Source organism: Megalobrama amblycephala, linkage group LG18 (genome assembly GCF_018812025.1).
Source record: "Megalobrama amblycephala isolate DHTTF-2021 linkage group LG18, ASM1881202v1, whole genome shotgun sequence".
In the NCBI taxonomy this organism is placed as follows: Eukaryota; Metazoa; Chordata; class Actinopteri; order Cypriniformes; family Xenocyprididae; genus Megalobrama; species Megalobrama amblycephala.
Genome location: NC_063061.1, coordinates 29,345,663 through 29,368,770, shown reverse-complemented (window position 1 = coordinate 29,368,770; position 23,108 = coordinate 29,345,663). Strand labels below are relative to the sequence as shown.

At 37.9% G+C, this 23,108-nt stretch overlaps 1 long non-coding RNA gene across 1 annotated transcript in view; it reads left to right on the top strand.

The window, feature by feature from the left end:
- Positions 1-22,030, top strand: part of LOC125253377 — a 57,535-nt gene extending 35,505 nt beyond the window's left edge. The window contains exons 6-8 of the long non-coding RNA XR_007181426.1: positions 669-1,165; positions 5,857-5,940; positions 21,838-22,030. This is a non-coding gene — a long non-coding RNA (uncharacterized LOC125253377). The remainder of the gene's footprint in view (positions 1-668; positions 1,166-5,856; positions 5,941-21,837) is intronic.
- The last annotated feature ends 1,078 nt before the right edge of the window (positions 22,031-23,108 follow it).

The window sequence follows — 23,108 nt, the reverse complement described above, 5'->3', positions numbered from 1 at the left end:
AATCATATCGCACTTGGAACACGATCTGCTTGCTGTCGCTTCTCTATCGTCATCGTGTTATACCCGCCAATAGCGAGCAAGGTGGATAAGCCAATAATTAATGGTAAATGTATAGTATAGTAAATGACTTTTAGGGTTACACTTTATTTTGATAGTCATTCCTTTGCCACTTTGCCACTGCATGTCAATTAACTCTAACTGGAGTATTTGTAGACTGTTAGGTATTCATATTTTTTATTGAATGTAATGTATCAGCAAAAAATAAAAAATAAATAAATAATTTGACAAAAAAGAAATTAAACCAGGTATTCAAACATTTTATAAATGAAACCTGCATCATCTTGTGTAAACTGTCCTTGTGAAAACTTAATTTCCTGAAATAACATTTGGTCAAATTTAAATAATTTCACTTTTCATTCTGTTATGTATCTTTTTTCATTTTCCACAAGTCAAACAGATTTGGAACAACACGAGGGTGAGTAAATGACAACTTTTTAATTTTCAGGTGGACTATCCCTTTAAATTCAAGACTTGTTGAAATGTCCAGGTCCTTGAAAAGGTCGTGAAGACTTTTAGTGAACCCCGGATAACAGTCCGTTCATTTCCTCCCTCAAGCCTGATGTTTTTGACAGATTTCACTGACACGATTGTTTTTTCCCCCTCCGCAGGTTTGGCACTGACTGAAAGCTGGCAGAACACTGGCAGACACTCGGAACAAACCCGTTGTTTGTCAGAGGTGTCATACGACGAGAGTCCCGCATCCCTGTCCTCTCGCGCTTCTCATTTCCTCCTCAAGCAAAGCTTGTTTAGAGTGGGCGTCGGCCGCGTGTGTGCGTGTGTGATAGGGAGCCTGAGGGATGCGAGTCGGCATGGCTCTCAGAGTAATTGAAAATGTGACCTGGAAAATGTTTGCCCAGCAGAGCATGAAAGTTACCTCCGGAGCGCCGGCTGAAGCTCACCTGCGGTGCCGACTGGGAGGGCCTGGGAATGCTGGGATATCGGGCTGAGAGCCACTTTATCCCTGCAGAGCCATGCACACCGACGTCTCATGCATTATTCACAGCCTCTAAATAAGCACAGATCAGACCACTAAAACCCAACCTGCTGGCCCTTTCCTGAGGAGTACCTCTCTCACCACTGACCTCTGCAAGGGCATCACAGATCTGTAAGTGAGTTGCCGTGCATGTGTATATGTGAAAGAGAAAAAGTCAAGAGATAAGAAATATAGTGCACTCTTTGCTTTTTAATGTGTTCTTTAAAAACAATTATGGGAACCTCATTTCAGTCACTTTACTAAAATATCATTCATTTATTGAATCTTGTATCTGATTTTAAAATTATGATTTGGTTGTCAGATGAATGGAGAGCAAACTCCAAATCCTAAACGTCAGCATGTAAATGCATTGTTAGTGCTACCTCTGCTGGAAAAAAACCCTGCTTAATCCAACTAAGATGTTTTTTGTTGTTGTTGTTTCTTTGTTTTTTAGCTGGTCTCCCAACCTGGTCTTGTCTAGCTTGTCTCTCAGCATGGCAAAAATTGACATGTATCTCATTTAGCTGCAGAGCCTGCTAGCCTTCTAGTCTGGACAAGTTGAAAACTGCCCAAAACAATTCTAAAACCAGCCATTTGACCAACATGGGAGACCAACTAAGACCATCAACACATCTCAGACTGGTTTAAGAACGTTCTTCAGCAAGAATGGTCATTAACAATACCTTAAACCATATTGCTAGTTGAGAAGAGATGTGCTATTGCTAATTAGCAATACAATTGTCTAATGGATCAAATTTGTGATAAACTCGCTTAGATTTGAATTAAAACAGAACTTGAGTGATATCTAACTTCATAGAGCCAATTTTCCAGACTGGAAGACCAACTAAGACCATCAACTCATCTCAGACTGGTTTAAGAAAGTGTTTGTAAGTAAGAATGAACATAAATAATATCTTAAACCATGTGGCTAGTGCGGTATGCTATTGCTAATTAGCAATTAGATTCGTCTCGTTATAGATAAAATTGGTAACAACATACCTTAGATTTGAATTAAAAAGACACTTAAGTGATATAGAGCCAATTGACCAAACTAGTTTAAGACTGTTTTTCAGCCAGAGCAGACATAAATTATCCTTTAAACCATGTGGCTTTTTGAGGAGAGGTGTGCTATTGCTAATTAGTGATCATATTTGTCTCATTGTGGATAAAATTGGTTGCAAAATCCCTTGTATTTGAATTAAAAAGGGACTTGAGAGATATCCACAGTAGAGACTTGAGCTGCTTTTCCATCAAAATTACCTGGAACAATTTGTCCCAGGAACATTTTCCCCTCAGACCTGTTGCTGTCTGTGTTTCCATCGCAATCTAAAGTACCGTGAACATTAAGTCCGGTGACGTAGGACTGCACGAAACTTTCCAGTTCAAGCTGGATTTCATCCTCTGCATATAAGCTTAATAAAGCCTGTACCTCGTTTGTCATATTTTTAAACTCCATTGTTGATTAGAATAGCAAACAACTCTTGCTGCACACGCAACAGACTTTTAAAAATGGTGGTTGAAATAAAATGCTGCGTGAACTCAACCAATCAACATGTTCAGCACTCATTTCCCACCCCTGAAAGTTCCTGAACTTTGGAAAAGTACTAACTGGTGAGCAGGTACTTTCTGAGGTGGAAATTTTTACCCAGAACTTCATTTAGACCCTGGTTCCTACGGTCGAAACACACTCCAAAGTCCCTAGTTCCTGGGGAAAGTTACTGCGGTGGAAACGCAGCTTTTGTTTTAGATCCTACTGGTTAGCAATGCACTAAAAGCACTACACTTTAACAACAAAATAGCAATGCCTTACCATTGTGGCAGTGAGTTTTACAAAAGAAATACAAGCTGCACCTTTTCAAATAGCAAAAGTCTTTTAGTTTAACCCCATCTTGTATTTCTCTGACCTTGGAGATGACAACAGTTCAGTGGTGAGGCTTTTGTTGAAGTAGAAAGCCAGAAACACATCCTCAGTAGCTTTGGCACAGGAACGGATAAATATCTAATCGCCTTGTTTTGGCACGAAGAGAGCACCAGTCTGGCAGGTCCGGCGGCATTCTAACCCCACACCTGGTCCACGCGCACCTATTGATTCGGCTAAATAAGCAGATATGGGATTGATCCATGTACACACTCCCCAACTAGCATGCAAATCGGACAGAATCAGACACCGAGAGACAGAGAGAGAGAAAATTCTGGCAATCGCTCTGTCTGATCATACAGAATCGAAGTGAAAATCTTGCTTGGAATGAAATCACGCTCAGAAGCATCCGCAAATCTGACTGCAATTAATGGTGTGGATGAATGCAATCAAAGCATCACCTCTATCTCATATGACCAAGGTCCACTGGGTCATTTTCATTACCCACTATAATTATTTCAAGAAATCTAATTAGCAAAGGGGCTTTTGCCCATTTTATTGAAAGAGACAAAGCAATGTCAAATCATAAAGATATCTGAGCAGTCATTTGCAGATGGTAGTCGAAAAGGGGCAGGGCTTCAGTGAGCTTTCTGAGTTTGTTCTCTCTGTCTTTCCAGTTTCGTGTTTGTTTGAATGTCTTTTTTTCCTGGTGGGGAATGTTTGCAGTCATGTGTATGTAGAAGTGTGAAACTGAATGCTTTTGAAGTGCTGCCGTCTGTGTTGGATGCAGACTGGCGAGCGTCTTTATTCCCAATCTCACGGCCCGGCAGTCATGTTGAGGGCTCGGTGATGAATTGGATGGCTGCTCTCTCTCCCTGAGTTTCGCTTTTTCTCTCTCCCTCTCTCCTTGTTTCTCACCTTTCCTATCTGTCTCCCTCCCTCCTTTTGTTTCTTTCTTCCCTGCTCTTGATCACTGAAGTGGAGGCTCTCTACAGGATGGAAACTGTCTCTTTCTCACACACACACACACACACACACACACACACACACACACACACACACACACACACACACACACACACAGACATCATGAATATGTAGGGGGTCCTTGCCGGAGCACATCCTAGTCCATGAGGAAAAGCCAATGCTGTCTTTCCACAGGCTCTCATGTGGGGGAACGCTGGAGGGAGAAGACAAAGGTGGCTGGGCAAAACACAAAGTCTTCACCCTAGTTCTCCAGTACTCCAGATCTGTCCAATTCTGCCAGCTGAAATGACCTGGTACAGTAGATCAGGCTGGTTTATATTAATGCTGAACTAGTATTATTCATCAGCAAGTTGTTATGGTGTGTTAAATCATGTTGGATAAATCATATTTCCGAGTTGAACACGAAAGAATGCCACCGCAATGCCGTAATTAGTAACGGGAAATGTGGGATGTAGGAAATATAAACTTCCAAGGAGGACTTGAGCCATGCGGGGCAATGGAACGGGATTGATTTTTAAGATATATAATTCATGTGCCCTCACAATCTTTAATCTCACACTTGTAATGTTGTCTCTTCTTTTCTCTGATGACGTTTACTGGCACGAGGGTGGGAAAACCTGTCGATCACATGAGATCACAGCAATAGCAAACCACAATGATCCAATTAATTACCGATAGACAAAATCAAGACCCACCATACATTTATTCTTGTCCAAGAAGCCATTTCAGGATGTCACAATAGGGTAGAAAATACTATTGCAACTATCTTCCATTTCATGCTGACTGAGGTGAAGGTGAAGCAATTCGCTTTCATTTGTTTTTAAGCAAGTTTTCCATCTTGGTTGGTTGGACAAACTGATGTTCCCACCCCAATCTCATGACATTAGGTGGTCAGGATGCTCAAACATCCTTCAATATTTTGATCCCACTGCTGTGTTTACACATTTTGCAGAAATCATTTTGCCAATGCAGTTATCTCTGTACATTAAACTGGGAAAGAAAAAGGTATTTTAATGAATAATTACACACATCACCTTTAAAAATTCAAATAAATATCCTACAGCATCCATATAGAGCGCATAAGTTGAGAAAGTGAACCGTTGCAGCATTCCAAACATCAGTAGGGCACGACTCATTGGTTTCACTTGTAAGTCGCTATGGATAAAAGCATCCGCCAAATGAATAAATGCAAATAAATTTAAATATAGATGTGGTATTAAATGCCATACATGCCTTGGGAACTTAAGAAACTTCTGCTATAACTTTAGTTGTACTAAATCTTCCAATCATGATTCCATATCAGAGGTTCTCCATTAAGTCTTGACCCCCACAGAGCCTGTCCTTATTGTCCCTGCAGGAGTCCATTTGCATAGGTCAAGATATATTATAACGAATGTTCTCATATTCGTAAAATGAGTCATCGTATTCCTGCAACATCGGTATGCATTAACTGAGCCTCGTTTTGTTCACCAGTTCAAAAGAAGACTCATTTGTAAGCTTCATGTTAATCGCACTTATTTGCACACCATTGACCTTTTGTGGTCAGGTGGAGATGAGAGAAAGCAATAATGTTACTCCCATAACAGAACCTGATTATGACTTGAAGAACTTGGAGTGGTTCTCTCTATACAGAGACTTAAGAGTGAGAAGAGAGACCATTTGCATTCCAGTTTTCAGACTATGTTTTCAGATTATGTGAAATTGTTTTACTATGTTAAACTTGATTAAATTATTTGTAGATGAACAAAAGATTGGTTTGAGCAGTGTACATTATTGTTTAGGTAAAGCTGTGCTAAATGAAGAAATGCATCTAAAACATTCTTAAAAGTAACAGTTCAACCAAAAGTGAAGCTGTGGCTCTCATATCTCATTAATTTAAATGTCCGCATATTGCCATGTTATGATTGACCATGTGACATGCAATTGTCAATGATATCATGATGTCACTGATGTCAAACCTGACTTGTTGCATTTACAGATTCCATTTTGGAATGGATGCAGACAGTGGATTTCTGGGAAAAACATGAAAAAAGAAAGCCAGTGGGTTTGGAACAACATGAAGGTAATGTCACAATTTTTATATCTGAGAAAACAGAACAAAAAAATTCAAAAAGTACAATTACTTTTAATTACTTCTTATTGAGCTTTAAATTAGTATTCGGTATATTTGTTGTTTAAAAAAATCTTTTAAATTTTTGTTTTTTGTAATTTGGCAAATTTCTTTTTGTCGGCGCCGATAGCCTAGTGGGCAGCACGCCTACATATAGCGCCGTTGTGCTTCTGGTGACCTGAATTCTAGTCCTGGCTCACGGACCTTTCCTGATCCCGCCCCCCTCTCTCTCTCCCAATTTCGCTTCCTGATGTCCTATCATAATAAAAGGCAAAAATAAATCTTTTTTTATTCTTTTTTTCTAAACTCATCAGCTACTTTGAGACCCACAATGGTCCATCTCTTCGCTGAATGCCATTTTTTTGTTGAATCAGAGGTTGAATTTCTATCCTGTCCTCACGGCTGTGCCCCTGTGGAATTCATTTCGGGTTCTTTAGACCAGAACCGAGGCACAATGGCAAGCCAAAGCTAGTGAAACTCCTCAGAGTGGGTCGGCTTACACTCCGCTCTTTAATTAGTGCATTAGCATCTCATTTTCATTAAGGTGATGTATGCCTCACTGAATGACTGCTGAGAGGTGGGCGTGAGGTGTAGTGCCTATGCATTTTTAGTGGTGTTTAGCCCCTTGACTCGCCACCTGGGCCATCAATCACAAGAGCGGGGGCTGGCTTTACACGGCCTGACTCCGATCTTCATCATCACGGCGTGAAGCGGTAAAATCTACATCATCATTACTGTAAGCCTTTACCATTAAAATCCCTGCCTCATCTGGCCCAGCCTGTGTTTGAACTGCATTTGAAGAAATAGTTTTAAACATTTTTTAAACCAAATTTGAAACATTAAAAATAAAAATAAAAAATTCTGTGGAAAAAAGAAGCAATACTGAAAATATCTCAATTCTATGCATGGTATGAATGCATTTGCGAATCTTTTTTTTTTTTATTTTTTTTTTTTAATAATGTCAAATTTTGGGTCTGTTTCTCAAACATACCTATTTATGACATCTATACACTTGGAATATAGCACTAAAAGCTAACACTTTATTTCAGTCCACTTTAGATATTCTATAAGTAACTTTGCAACTACATGTCAACTACCAGTCATTAGAGTATTAATAGACCGTCTGCTTAATATTTGCTAACACTTTATTTTGATGGTTCCTCAACAGACTGAATGTATCTTTGCAAATACAAATTATTCTACTAACCCAAACCTTAACCTAACAGTTTACTATAACTCTAATGAGAGTTAGTTGACATGTAGTTGCAAAGTTACTTATAATGTAGTTAGTAGAATGTCTTAGTGTTGTCAGAAGTACTGACTTCGGTACCAAGTCGGTACTGAAATTTAAAAAATGTGACGATACCAGCATTTTCCCCTAGCATTTTTAGTGGATTCTTAAATGCCTCTGATTGGCCATTGTGTTCACGCACTCAACAGATATGTCTGTGATTGGCTACAATGATCAATGTTTCAAAACATGTTGTAAATAGACATCTTTGACGCTTGTCACAGATACACACAGGAGCATTTGAAATCAGGCGTATATCAGCGGATCCCTAATATATTTGCTGATAGATGGACATATCTGTTGAGCACATGAACACAATAACCAATCAGAGGTGTTTAAGTATCCACTCAACAGTGCTCAAGATGCTAAGGGGAAATGCTGGTATCATCACATTTTTACAATTTCAGTACCGACTTGGTACCGAAGTCAGTACTTTTGACAACAATAGAATGTCTAAAGTTTGGGTGACCAGATTTCTCATGGTGGAATACAGGACAGGATGGACAGGACACTACAAATAGAGCTGAAATACGGGACTGTGGCCACCCTATCTAAAGTGGACCATCAAAATAATGTATTTTGTAAAAATGTATTTAACCACCTTTATGATACTTGTATGCTGCTTCTGCATCTTTTCCCACTTTATTTAATTGGATGGAAAAGAACAACCAGAATGAGCAAGTCATACAGGTTTGTAATGACATGAGCATGAGTAAACGATGATGGAATTGTCATTTTTGGGTGAACTACGCCTTTAAGAATGGGATAAAAGTGTGTGAAATTTTGCTGCTGCAGTTCTTGCATCAGTTTTAGATTGAAAGACCAGGTTTAATGGTGCTTCAAAGAAATAATCTATTAAAGCGTCAGATTAAACAGTTTTTCAATTACCAGGTAGTGTGGAACTGATTATCTGTGGTTTGATCTGATTATTTAAAAGAAATACATTTAAGTTTAAAATGAGCTTTCCGATCAACCCGCTCGGTGCCGGAGAAAGTGTCAGAAGGACTTCCCAAATGATACAGTAACGCGTTTTTGCGAAACGATGTGAATTTAATTAAAAGATAATATTGTCTTTATTTTTGCGAGATCCTGGACCTCCTAACTCTTTCCCCTTTGGAATCGCTTTGTGTAATTATACTGTGTGAGAAGCGGTAATAGGCTGTCAAGGCCTACATTTTTGGCAAACAGAAGGACCTGGGTAGAGCACTGTTGCGCAGGCCTGTGTTCGATTTGTGATGTGTTATACTGTATGTAAATGGTTAATGTGATTTCACCAAGTATGACATGTTCCTGGATCAACATCTTTGTTGATCCTGGAACAACATTCCAATCAACCAATCATATTTGAGGGACAAGTTTACCATTTATGTCAAGTTTATGCTTGCAACCAGGGTTAGGTGCTTCTACATCAGTGTTATTCACATATCTTTCCCCTCTGATTTTAGGGATAAGTTATGGGTAGGATTAGGTTTAGGGGTAGGAATAGGGTTAAGACTAAATTTTCGGACAGTAATGTTGTTCCAAAATCAACAAAATATGTTGATCCAGGAACATGTCTTACTTGGCAAAATCACGGTGACCATATGTAAATAACTTGAACTCTAATGCTGCGTACACACCAAACGCGTCTGGGGCGTCAAATTCGCGGCAGACGCGTCTAGTTGGACGCTTGAACATTTTGAAGCCAGACGCGCGTCTAAACAAAGTGTGTTCAGACGCGAATTCGCGTCATGGGAGGGGCTTCCATCTCTTTCTGCACAGATCCTCTGAATAAACACATCATCTTGTCAGCTGGAAACCAGTAGCGGTAATTTAACTCGGTTATGCCGGCCGGCTTTTGCTAGCTAGCAGGTGGGCTAGTATCAACGGCTAAAATCATGCAAAGCGTTTTGCAACTAACCAGATTGTCCGATTTCTTTGCTTATCCTCTTCCAGGCAATGTCCTTTTTATTCCTGTCTCGATAAAAATATGATGACACATAGAGCTGAGGGTGGCCACACACAGCGACTTTTATCTTTGTTCTGGTCTCCAACGTTGATCACGTCATAAATATGTTACTACCAAAGCAGAGTCCCTGATTGGTTAACGCACCGCGAATTTTCGCCAAAGTTCAGATTTTTCAACTCGGGCGTCTAGGGCGTCTGGCGCGTGAACGCTCAATTCGCGCCGCGCCATTCGCGTGTCAACGGCCGATTCGCGCTGCGCTATACACTTGATTCGCGCCGTAGGATGTCTAGACACACGTTTACATTGACTTAACATGTAAATCAGACGCCCCAGACGCGTTCGGTGTGAACGCAGCATTAGGACTGTCATGTGTATGTTCTGTTCTGTTTTGGTTTAGTTCTAGTTCCTGTACCTGTTTCCTTTGTTCCCTAGTCTGTTTCTATGGTTTCTCATTAGCTATGCACCTGTTTCTGTTGCAGTTGTGTATTTAAGCCCTTATGCTACGTTCACACCAAACGCGAATAGAGCGTCAAATTCGCGTCTACCGCGTCTAGTTTGCCGCTTGAACATTTTGAATGCATTCGCGCGTCTAGAGCGAAATAGACGCGCGTAAAAAACAAGCGTTTGAAGCGAAATTGACACGCGTCCGAGGCAAAATCCGCTTCTTGTGGGAGGGGCAAGTGCTAGGCGGTTGTCTGTTTGCAAGATGGCTGATGTTGATCGTGCGTTCATCGAGAGAGCTACCGCTTTGTATTCACGGGTCGATAAACGTGTACGTGACTCAAAAGTGAAATGTGTATTTACAACTTACCAGGTTGCCCAATCTCCTCACCGACACTCTTCCAAGCGAGGTCATTTTTATTCCTGTCTCCATAGAAGTATGAACTTGTGTCATAAATCTCTGGGTGACTGCTCACTGATAATATCAGTCGTTCCTCCATTTTGAATGAGTGACTCCGGGCGGGCCTGCCGCCACAGCAGCAAGCAGGCTCCTGATTGGTTAACGCGGCGCGAATTTACGCCAAAGTTCAAATTTTTCAACTTGGGCGTCAGACGCGAATTCGCGTCAAACGCGTAAATGCACAAAAAGCACCATTCGCGCATAACGCGCGTATCGCGCGAAACACTCAATTCGCGCCATTTGCGTGAACTAGACGCGTGAATGAGGCGAATTCGCATCTTCCGCGCCGCTCTAAACGCCTCATTCGCGCCGCGAGACCTCCAGACGCGCGTAAACGCGTCTTTACATTGACTTAACATTGAAATCATTCGCGCCAGGCGCTCTATTCGTGTTTGGTGTGAACACAGCATTAGGGTATACACGGCTACTAAAAACAGGAACGTTTTTCCTTTGCATTTTTTCACGTACAGACGTCAATGTTGTCAAAACAATCCCCGTTCACGGATCCATGAAAACGACTAAAAACACTGTATTATCCATGCCAGGCCAGTAGTTGGCGATGTCACTTTGTAAAGAAACACTACATGCCTATAGACTAAACATGTACTACGCATGCGCATGACGTCACTGTTTTCACAAATTTGCACTTTTGTGACAATACACAGTGACAATAACAAAGTTTAGTTGGAAACGGTGTCGTGTAAATGAATCCAGTGTCTTCAGTGTCACATGATCCTTCAGAAATCATTGTGGTAAAGTTTTTGTGCAAACCGTGATGCATTTTTTTTTTTTTTTTTAAGGGTTCTTTGATGAATATAAAGTTATAAAAAAATGTATTTGAAATAGAATTTTCTTTGTTACTTTTGATCAATTTAATGCATCCTTGCTAAACAAAAGTAATAATTTCTTAATGTCCCCAAACTAAATGTATTTATTAAATAAAATTATATGAAAAAGACTTTTGTGAACATTTCTGTGAGACAGAAAAGCTGCTTGATGCTCTATAGTATACTCTCAAGAAGCAAGACAAAGAGGGATAACAAAACAATGATATGATCTATAGGAAACTTAATGGGTGAATAAAGGTCAGATTAAAATTTACATATTCACAATGTTTCTTAATTTTATACTGCCCAGCCAGCATAATCATCGTCATTTTATATATGTATATATACATATAAAAGCATATATACCATGAATATTTAATCTATCACACAGCCCTAGTTACCAGTAATAGTCTGAATGTACCTTACACTGGGAATCTTGAACCCTTTTAATGAATATGGTTTTAGCATAGAAAATATTGTTGGATTTAATAGAATTCCATGACGGCACACCGGTTATCTGCTTCACAGCAGATGTAGCAACACCCGGACACTTGATGAACACTTGAAAGGGAAGCCGGCCTCAGAAGTGGGTTCTGCTAGCGCCACTGATGGGCGACTTCAAAGACACCGCTACACAACATGACAGGCCGCGGACGCTGAGCCCTTTGAGACCAATTCCAGTTTAGAGAGAAATTTACTGTCTATTTCCAAATTATTATTTTTTATCATCTGAGATTTCCTTTTACTGTACATCTGTGCTGCCGTTGCCTGGAACGGCTGATGTGTTTATACCGAGGCTGATTTTGATGCCATTTTGGCAGCTGTGGATATCAAGCGCTTTGATTTCTTCGGAGTTCTAAAGGAATACCGACCATAAGCCCTGAAGGTAGAAGTTGTTTATTTGCTCAGATATATATTAATTTAATCAACTTGCTTCCTGTGCAGCCAGCGCAGAATTTAGATTGGCTGCATGGATGGAGAGACTGCATTTTCTCCAAAATAAAATGAAATAATTCAGATGGCTACCAGCTGAGCTATTTAAATTCAACAGCGGTATTTATGTCTGAGGCAGAGATGAGTTTGATCGTGCATTGTTGGGTTTATAAAGACCTTTCAAGGACAATGGAAGACCGATAATGTATGCCAAATAAAACAAAGGCTTCTGAAAAGGTCCAGAATTGTAGGTGCTCTCTACTAGTTTTTGGAAAAGTTTCTGAAAAGACTAGAGTGCAAATCAACATCCATCCATCCATCCATCCATCCATCCATCCATCCATCCATCCATCCATCCATCCATCCATCCATCCATCCATCCATCCATCCATCCATCCATCCATCCATCCATCCATCCATCCATCCATCCATCCATCCATCCATCCATCCATCTTTGGTGTACAAAATACAACTTATACAGGGGAAGTAAGTCAGAGGATTCTTTGTTTTTACGGATGTGTGGATGGGATACATGGATACACGTATACATATCTTTGTGTATTTGTAGTGTCATCTTGCCGTCAAATATGACTTATTAAAATGAAATTACTCAGCTCTCTGACCCATGGCAAATAGCACAAGCTGCAATTTGTCTAACAGTTGAGCTGTGAACAAAATCTGATTGGCAATAATTTAGCTTTACAGTTACTATACCCTGTGCCGCCCCATCCCCCATTGCCTGTGCCATCCAAATGCGTGTGTGAGTGTGTGTTTGTGATCACATGGAGGAGGAACATGGCAGATAGGAGCTGGGGGTCACTGAGCCAAGCTGTGTGATGATGGCAAGTCTCCGGGGGCTGATGGGAAATGTAAATGCTGACGGCTCTTCTCTGATGAAGGCAAGGAGAGGAGGAGGGAGAAGAGGAAGGTGGTGATGAAGGGTGTTTGTGGGGTGGGGGTAGGTGGGGGGTGGTAGTGCTCAGCGAGGCACAACAATTCCGCAGGGCTGTGTTTTCACTGTGTCGACAGCCACCTGCCATCCTATCTCTATTTCTCTCCATCTCTCTCTCTCACACTACACTTAGATTGCTGTGTGTTATAAAATGCTGTGGTTTGGAGGAAGTTGCTGATGGATGTTGTTGCTTAGATCGAAACAAACTTGTTTAAATGAGTTGAATGGTTTAACAAAGAGACATGGGTGGGACTAGTTTGGCCTGAATATTTCACATACATTCTTAAAAATAAAGGTTCCAAAAGGGGTTTTCACAGCAATGCCATAGAAGAGCCATTTTTGGTTCCCCAAAAGAACCTCAGTGATCAGTTCTTAAAAGAACCAATTTTTCTTAGTGTGAAGAACATTTTAATAATCTTTTTCTGTTATAAATAACCTTTTTAAGGTTCCATGGATGTTAAGGGTTCTTTGTGGAACCATGAATGTCAAAAAAGAACCTTTATTTTTAAGAATATATAATATTTTAAAGGGTTAGTTCACCAAAAAATGAAAATTCTGTCATTAATTACCCTCATGTCGTTCCACACCCGTAAGACCTTTGTTCATCTTCAGAACACAAATTAAGATATTTTTCATAAAATCTGATTGCTCAGTGAGGGCAGGCCAGTAAGATAATTAACACTTTCAAATGCCCTGAAAGCTACTAAAGGCATATATTGAAACAGTTCATGTGACTATAGTGGTTCTTAATGTTATAAAACGACGAGAATACTTTGTGCGCCAAAAAAACAACATAACGACAACAATATCTAGTGATAGGCGATTTCAAAACACTGTGTCATGAAGCTTCAAAGCTTTATGAATCTTTTGTTTCGAATTAGTGGTTCGGAGCGTGTATCAAACTGCCAAAGTCACGCCCCCCCGTGGTGAACCATTGAAATTTCGAAACACTTATGATGTAACGAAGCCTCGTTTACTGAAATCACGTGACTTTGGAAGTTTGATACATGCTTCAAACAACTGATTCAAAACAAAAGATTCATAAAGCTTCGAAGCTTCATGAAGTGGTGTTTTGAAATCGCCCATCACTAGATATTGTTGAATAAAGTTGTTATTTTGTTTTGTTTTTTGGTGCACAAAAAGCATTCTCGTCGCTTCATAACATTAAGGTTGAACCACTGTAGTCACATGAACTGTCTTTCATAGCTTTCTGGATATGAAGCTTTCTTAGCTTTTCTTTTCTTTTTTTATAGCTTTCTGGCATTGAAAGTGTTAATTGTCTTGCTGTCAATGGAAGTCTCACTGAGCCATCGGATTTCATCAAAAATATCTTAATTTGTGTTTCGAAGATGAACGAACGTCTTACAGGTGTGGAAAGACAGTTCCCCCAAAAATGAAATTTCTGTCATTAATTACTCACCCTCATGTTGCTCCACACCGTAAGACCTGCATTCATCTTCGGAAGACAAAGTAAGATATTTTTGATGAAATCCGAGATTTCTGAACCACACATAGGCAGCAATGTTATTGCACTTTTCAAGGCCCAGAAAGGTAGTAAAAACATTGTTAAAATAATCAGTGGTTCAACTTTTATGTTATGAAGTGGCGAGAATACTTTTTGTGCGCAAATCAAAACAAAAATGATTACTTTATTCAACAATTTCTTCTCTTCCATGTCAGTCACTTGGTCTATCTTTGCCTATGTGTGGTTCAGAAACCTCTTGGATTTCATCAAAAATATCTTAATTTGTGTTCTAAAGATGAATGAAGGTCTTACGGGTTGTCATCTTAATGACAGAAATTTCATTTTTGGGTGAACTAACCCTTTAAAATGAATATAAATATCATTGCAAACAAAAAGTAATACTGTACATCTTTTGTAAGATTATTTTTTTGAGCAGTAATAAGCCAGTGTTTGGTGAGTTTCCTCTCACTGACTTGATGTGACTCTCCCTGCATTTACAGTCCTGTTGATGATTTGAGGAAAAATCTGTACATATATATATATATATATATATATATATATATATATATATATATATATATATTTTTTTTTTTTTTTTTTTCAGAGCATGAAAAGTTCAATGAAAGAGGCAGAGGAAAGAGGTAGTGGATATGGGCAAGAGAATGGGAGTGATGAAAGAGAGGGAGAGAAGGAGGCGATGGGCTTGCAGTAGCTCTAGACAGGTTGATGTAGCTTCTGCAATGAACATCTCATAAAAAGTGCTATCCTTGGGCCTTAAGAAGATATTCTATCTCCTCCTGCTAACGGCAAGGCCTGAAATCACCCTCTCCATCAACGTCAGGCCCCTCTTGGTATATACACTAGTGCTGCACCCAAACAAAAGAGAAAAAATCTCATTGTGGATCTCAACACACAAATGTCAACATGAAATTAAAACTGTCCCTGTTTACTTTCCTAATGCACATTCTTCGTCTTATTTGTTTACAATTCTCTGGTGCACGTTATTCCAAAGAAAAGTGTGGCTTTGTAACTATCAATCAAATTTGATAAATCGCTCTTCATTTGAAACTACTTTCCTTTTCTGTTGACGTCACTTAAGCCCTCAGGCTATTGGATAACATTAACCAATAACTAACTTAGGCATTGTTTTAGCAAACAGAATAGTTTTGGCTTCATTCTGGTATATGCAACACCCATTTTTCACTATCCACTTCCCAATGGATACATTTCAAATCCCTGTGCCACAATAATTTTTTCCCTGTTGAATTTCCAGAGGTTTACACTGAAATATGTCACACTGCAAAAATAAAATAGGTTGCTAATGCCAGAAAATGCTAAAAATACTAAAAATTTGCCTGGTCTTGTAAACTGATCTTTAAACTCAATGTCACAAAACATGATCCGTTATCTCAATAGTTCAGCAGAAGTTACGTTTTTTTAATTGTCCTGTTTATAAAGTGTCATCAGTGTATTTTACTAATATTTACAGAATATTGTAGTATTTATTAATATTTTGAATTAGCTTTTATTTTTATATTTTAATTTTAGTTTTTTTTATTAATTTCTTATTTGTTTTTGTCATTATTATTATTTCATAATTTAGATTTAATATATATATATATATATATATATATATATATATATATATATATATATATATATAAAAATTTCAGTTTACTAATTTTAGTACTTCAGACGACAGTTAAACAATTTTTGTTTAAGCTTGTTCAGTTATTTTTTTTAATCTAAAATTTATATATATATTTTTAAATTAATTAGATTTTTAATATTTTTAGTTTTAGTTAACGATAACAACACATAGGGCCATATATTTAAGTGCATAGTGGCCGTGTCCGAGCGTGTCCGAATCGTCTGTTGCTAGTTTAACGGTTTAATGGAAAAAATCGTTGGCGCACCAGGCGCATGATCCAAAAGGGTTGTACCTAGTTTCTCAAAGAGTTCAAATTAGGGCTGGGCGATATATTGCATGCGATTCTCACGCGCATTTCGTCAGTAAAGTCGGTTCCCTGATTACCGCTAAATCGCCATCACCTGCTTTAAAATGGAGCGCCTTTTAATAGACAGAGCCGAAGTTCACGGACAAGCCACGCAAAATCGCGTTCAGTATCGAAGATGAATCAACTTCGATAATGAACCCGATTTTGCGTGGCTTGTCCGTGAACTACGGCTCTGTCTATTAAAAGGCGCTCCATTTGAAAGCAGGTGATGGCGATTTAGCGGTAATCAAGGAACCGGCTTTACTGACGAAATGCGCGTGAGAATCGCATGCGATATATCGCCCAGCCCTAGTTCAAATAACAAGAAAATAAAATAAAATACTGCACCATTGACTTTAGACCAGGTTTCAGATGGTCAATGGCGCAGTCGTTTTCAGTTGCCTCAAAATAGCAACACGCCAACAATGCACCTGTACATACCTCATTTTCAGACCAGCATGCACATGGGTGAACAGATGGGCGCGAGTGCATTTGCTATTTAAACAACGTGGTACTGGATGTGAAAATGAGAACTGCGTCGGGCTGAAACTGAAAAATTATATCCAGAATCATCTCAGTCATCCCTTGCTTCAAAAGCGAATCACCAACACTAGGTGAGTCCCAGCTAAGCTACCGTCTTTCTTGCCCTGGTAGATGTAGCTTGAGTTCTCTGATGTTAGCATCCTTTTTCTCAGTGTGTGAGGGATTCGCAAAAGCATTTTATTACTTGGTTAAAGCTTTAGGGTGTTCTGGAGGCTGTGCTATTGCATGCGTGCTGATGTCCAAGGGAATAACTGCGGTAGCTCACCCCTGGAGGAGTGATGAAATCTGGATCTGATGAAAACTGCTCCTTCAACAGCTGCCCACTGACGTGCAGACTACCACTTTACCACTGAAACGCAACCATGTATCCGGGGTTGTTTTGTTCAAGCGAAGGACATATTCAGTAATACAGAACAATGCTTATTGTACATGACAGAACGGAAGAGGTTTACAGTGGTAATTTTTTTCACCATTATGGGTCCTTCTTTGGGCCTAGGTTTGCACACATCCATCATAGAAGACACTGTATACCAGAATCTCTCATCACAAAAAAACTTCCTCAGCTAATGGAAATTTAAGTCGCCATATAACTCCATAAAGTTTCAAATCTGCACAGCATGGCAAGCCCCGCAGGAAATGGCTTCAGATGTCATTTATTTTACAGTTCTCATTTTCATCTGTCTCCTTTCTGTACTTTTCCCTCTCTCCATATCTTTTCATGATGTTTGCTGTCATTGGGGCTAGCTTGAGTGGTCGTGTTTTGAATTCTCTTTTCTGTCTGGCTTCTTTACATCAGCCTCCTCCTTTCAAATCCACCCAAACAAGCATGTGGACATTTGTATTTCTGTCAAAGGACTTCTATTTTATGCTGAGCTAGTGATATCTCTTAACCTAACATTTATATTTATATTTATTATTTCAGTTTATTTTAAGAAACAGGTTTTAGTTTTAGTTTCGGTTATAATGACCCTGCTTGAAAAAAAAAAAGGGTTTAAGAAAAGTGACAGCTAATGTTATATGACAAAACAAATGGTCTGTTTTGTCTGAATTGTCTGAATATAAAAAGCATTAAATTTAGACATTTTAATATAAATATTTACAGCACCTTTATGATTCTTCTGCCTGAAGCGTCACGAAAATTGTAGAATATGTGTCAAATGTCTAAAGTGACAGATAAAAGACTACGCAGCCAACAGCATGAATAGCATAAACACATTAAAATATAAGTTATGTTTGCCTGAATAAAAGTCTGACATTCTTCCTGTCTTTGAATCCTAGAGGAAAATCAAATTAATGCATACACACATACCATAAAAACTATTCATCTTAAACATCTATGTTGCTATCTCCCACATTGTGTGTGTGTGTGTGTGTGTGTGTGTGTGTGTGTGTGTGTGTGTGTGTGTGTGTGTGTGTGTATGCACGTTTTAGTGATTTATGAAGACACAAATTTGTATAATGACATGGGCATTACACTTGTATTACGACGTAAAAATGAAATATGAGGCTATTTCATGATTCCTCTTTTTTAAAATAGCTTTAAAAACATACTAAAACAATGTTTGATTAAAAATGTAAAAATGCATAATGTTTTCTGTGATGGGTAGGTTTAGGGGTAGTGTAGGGGGATAGAATGTACAGTTTGTACAGTATAAAAACCATTACGCCTATGGAATGTCCTCACTTTGATAGCAAAACAAACCTGTGTGTGTGTGTGTGTGTGTGGTTCTGGTAAACCCTACATGAGGAAAACAGCTTATAAATCACTCAAAATTATGTTTTTTGAAAATTTAAAAATGTATAAAATTTCCTGTAATGGGTAGGTTTAGGGTTAGTGGATGGAATATACAGTTTGTACAGCAATATGGAATGTCCCCATACAACATGAAAACGTGTGTGTGACCACAGACACTGCCCAGGTCACTGTTTTATGACCTTTTAACACGAAACGAGCCTATCACCAAAGCCACCTGTATCATCTCCCTGGTCTGTGTCTCTTTAACCATGTAGACAGCAGGCTTGCTTGTATGCAGGATACCTGTGTAAGGTAATTAAATCCATTAGAGTGTGATTAAGGCCTGTCAGGTGCAGCACAGATGATAAGAGTGGCAGTGTTAATAGACTAAAGCTCGGGGGAGGAGGCCCAGATAGCAGCCCGATCCGTCTTTATATACACCCGATGTCTTTTCCAATTACTCTCCAACTTCTGTTTGCTTGTGTCCTCACGCTCATCCGCACAGAACGCCGCATAACTTTCACCCAAATAAAAGCCCACGCACGGATACTCTTGTACAAACAAACAAACATTTTATTTTCCCCATTAAACATGAGAATGCCACTCAAACAATAAAACACACCCAACAAAATGCTTCATATTCCAGTATTGTTGCAAAACTTTGATACTACATCTCTCTTTTCTTCTTTTCTGGCACTGTTTCCACACTAAAAGGACAAGAACGATGCCTCAAGCCGTGCTTAAGTTCTTCAGAATGTTCTAAGTGCAGTTCTTCTAAGAAGTTCTAAAATATTTTCTTAAGAAATATTTTTTCCTAAGATGGACTTAATTTTAAAAGTTATCTACAATGATGTTGAAGAAGATCATTTTTAAGAATTTTATTTCTTCTTAAGTTTTGTGTCAAGAACAGTCTCAAGAAAAAAAATAATAAAAGAAAAAGAAAATAGCAGAAGAATTTATCCTTAAATGTATCCCCCTAAAAGTATGGAAGAGGATTAGGGCCAAGCAATAATAAAAAAATAAAACCATCTCGAGATTAAAGTTGTTAAAGTTCGAGAAAAAAATAGTTAAATTTAGAGAAAAAAGTCAAAAAAAAATGTTGAGAATAAACTAGTTAAATTACGAGAAAAAACGTGTTAAATTTCGAGAAAAAGGTTGAGATAAAATGTTGAGAATAAACTCATTAAATTACGAGAAAAAAATTGTTAAATTTCAAGAAAAAAGTCGAGATAAAATTGAGAATAAAGTCATTAAATTACGAGAAAAAAGTTGTTAAATTGCGAGAACAAATTCGTTAAATTATGAGAAAAATGTCATTAAATTTCGAGAAAAAAGTTGAGATAAAATGTTGAGAATAAAGTCATTAAATTACGAGAAAAAAGTCGTTAAATTACAAAAACAAACTCGTTAAATTTCGAGAAAAAAGTCGAGATAAAATGTTGAGAATAAAGTCATTAAATTACGAGAAAAAAGTCGTTAAATTACGAGAACAAATTCGTTAAATTACGAGAATAAATTCGTTAATTTAATGACTTTATTCTCAACATTTTATCTTGACTTTTTTCTCGAAATTTAACGACATTTTTCTCATAATTTAACGAATTTGTTCTCGTAATTTAACGACTTTTTCCTCGTAATTTAATGACTTTATTCTCAACATTTTATCTTGACTTTTTTCTCGAAATTTAACAACATTTTTCTCATAATTTAACGAATTTGTTCTCGTAATTTAACGACTTTTTTCTCGTAATTTAATTACTTTATTCTCAACATTTTATCTTGACTTTTTTCTCAAAATTTAACACGTTTTTTTCTTGTAATTTAACGAGTTTATTCTCAACATTTTATCTCGACTATTTTCTTGAAATTTAACGAGTTTTTTCTCGTAATTTAATGAGTTTATTCTCAACATTTAATCTCGACTTTTTTCTCGAATTTAACAACTTTAATCTCGAGATGGTTTTATTTTTTTAATTATTGCTTGGCCCTAATCCTCTTCCGTATAAAAGGCAGCTGCAAACTTAACAAAATTAATATTATAAATATGAATAAAATAATATTTGGAAATCAAGTTTTTAATGTTGTTTATATGTCTATCTGGTGTTTTTAACATGGTTTAAGACAAACCCTGTGCAAAAAGAGTATTTTCTCTGTAAAACTGCATTGAACCAACAACAGTCTCAAAATCGCGGTTTGACTTTGAAATCGCTGGTGTTTCTTACGTCAAAAACTACCTTGTAACCAATCACGTCAATGTGCCGGCGGGCTTTAGCATATCATTAACTGACCGCACAAGGGAATCTCAAAAGAAGGTTCTACCGGTATATTTTTCTTTTGACATGAAAAATCGGGTAGATTTAGCAATAAATCCCGCCATGGGTGTATAATGCATATTACGATGTTATGATGAACTATATGCCTTTCTCTACTGACGTTCTGAGTTGTTCAAAGCATTTGTAAGGATGTTTTCGAATTTGTTTTCGATTTTTCAAAGGCAGCTGTCTGACTCATGAATGTGAACATGGTTTGTGTAACATTGCAACACATTATTAGTTGTTTGATAATGTAGTCAAGCAGAACACAAATCATATTAATTACCGTTATGTGTCTGACGTTTTAAAAAAGTTATACCATTGTGCAGCGTTTACCTTAGTAAGTTGACCGAGTGGATCTCGTCTGAGATTGTGCGAGTGAGTGGAGGCGGGGCTAATTATCATATTCATAGATCTGTGTATATTTAATGAAGCAAGGGTGTAGAGTTACCTTCAAGCTTTTTTAAGGCATTAAGATTTTATTCACAGGAAAAAATGTAAATATGTAATTTTAGTGATCAAAGATGAGTTTAAGGGATAAAATTATTGACTACAGGGGGACTTTTAATTTAATTCAATGTTAATCAAATGTTTTATTTCTTTATTTATTTACGTATTTTTATTTTTTTTTACATTTTTACACTGTTTTTCTTTATTCTATTCTATGGACCCCCTATCAGTCCCTGGAACCCAGTTTTGAAACCCCTGTTTTTTGTGAATCCACACTGTAAAAAACTCTATTTCAACTTAAAAATTTAAGACAGCAGATAAACTTTTTACGTTTTTAAGTATAATCAATGAGTTAAAGTAATGTAAAAACATAAGTTGCCATGACTCATAATGATCTAATATGATGATATTTTTATTTTATTTTTTTTACAGTGCAGCCCCCGTCTTCCCATTTGCATGATGATATTTATATATCCCTTATATTTGTATTGACAGAAGGATCCGAGCCGTACCCGGAGACTGGAATATCAAGACTTCAGCAAGCAACCACATGGGAACCACCCAGAATCCCCTAGCAACCATATAGAAACACTCTAAAAGCTAGAACACCTTAGCAGCTCCATTGCAAAACCCTGGCAACCACCCACAGTGCATTAATGACTGCCTGCAACTTCTAGTACCACCAGAGATGTGCACATTATATATGTATATAAATGTAAATATAAATGTGTGTGTGTGTGTGTGTGTGTGTATATATATATATATATATATATATATATATATATATATATATATATATATATAGCCATGAGATGTGGTCTTTTATCTGCTAAATAAAGATTGTGATAGCAAAGATAGGCCTAGAGGAGAGCTGCTCTCCAGGGGAGAGGCCAGGGCAGAGAGGAGAAAACAGATGAGTGCTTTATAAACCCCCCTCCCAGACCTCAAAAAGAGAAGGCAGGGAGAAAGAAAAGGGGGGAAAAAAGCTTATTATCTTGATCAGCTGCTTCTTAGCTGACATATAGGAACACTTTACTCAAGATAAGGTCTAATCTGGCTTACTGAAAAAATGCACTTGTTTATTTATTTATCTCTCTGCTCCTTCAAGGTTACGCTGCTGAGGTGGGTCAGGGAGACAGGGAGTTTCTCTCCCATCTCTGTTTTTCAGTACTTTGCTTGCTTGTTTTCTTTAGCCTTTCATATTGTATTTATTCTAAACTCTTGCTTTTATACATATTCTGATCATAGTTCTTCATGCATTTTTTTCCCAGCCCTGATTCTGCTATTTGACATGTCTATCTATCTATCTATCTGTCTGTCTGTCTGTCTGTCCGTCCGTCCGTCCGTCCGGCCGGCTAAAATACTAAACATCTTTGATTTTAATTGTCAAAATGATATTCTTTATGATTGTATAGTTTAGGCCTATATTTTAAAATACTGAACATCTTGTAGAGTCTGCAGGTTGTATGCTTAAAATAATAATACAAAAATCAATGTATACAAAAAGATGGGCATGTAAACTTATAAGCACAACTGTATATGCATAAGGATGCTTAAGAGAGATGGAAACCTTTCAGTACATTATACGTAGAAATGTTTGCAAGAGCTATGACTGAAAGTAAATACAATTTCAGTTTTGCTCTTTTGACGCTCCCCCTGAGTGCCTTAGCGGAAACAAGACAGTGATACTCTCTTAAGGACAGAGAATATTCTGACTTTTGACTCAAGATGCATTGGAAAAAAGGTCAAGCCGACAGACGTTGTTT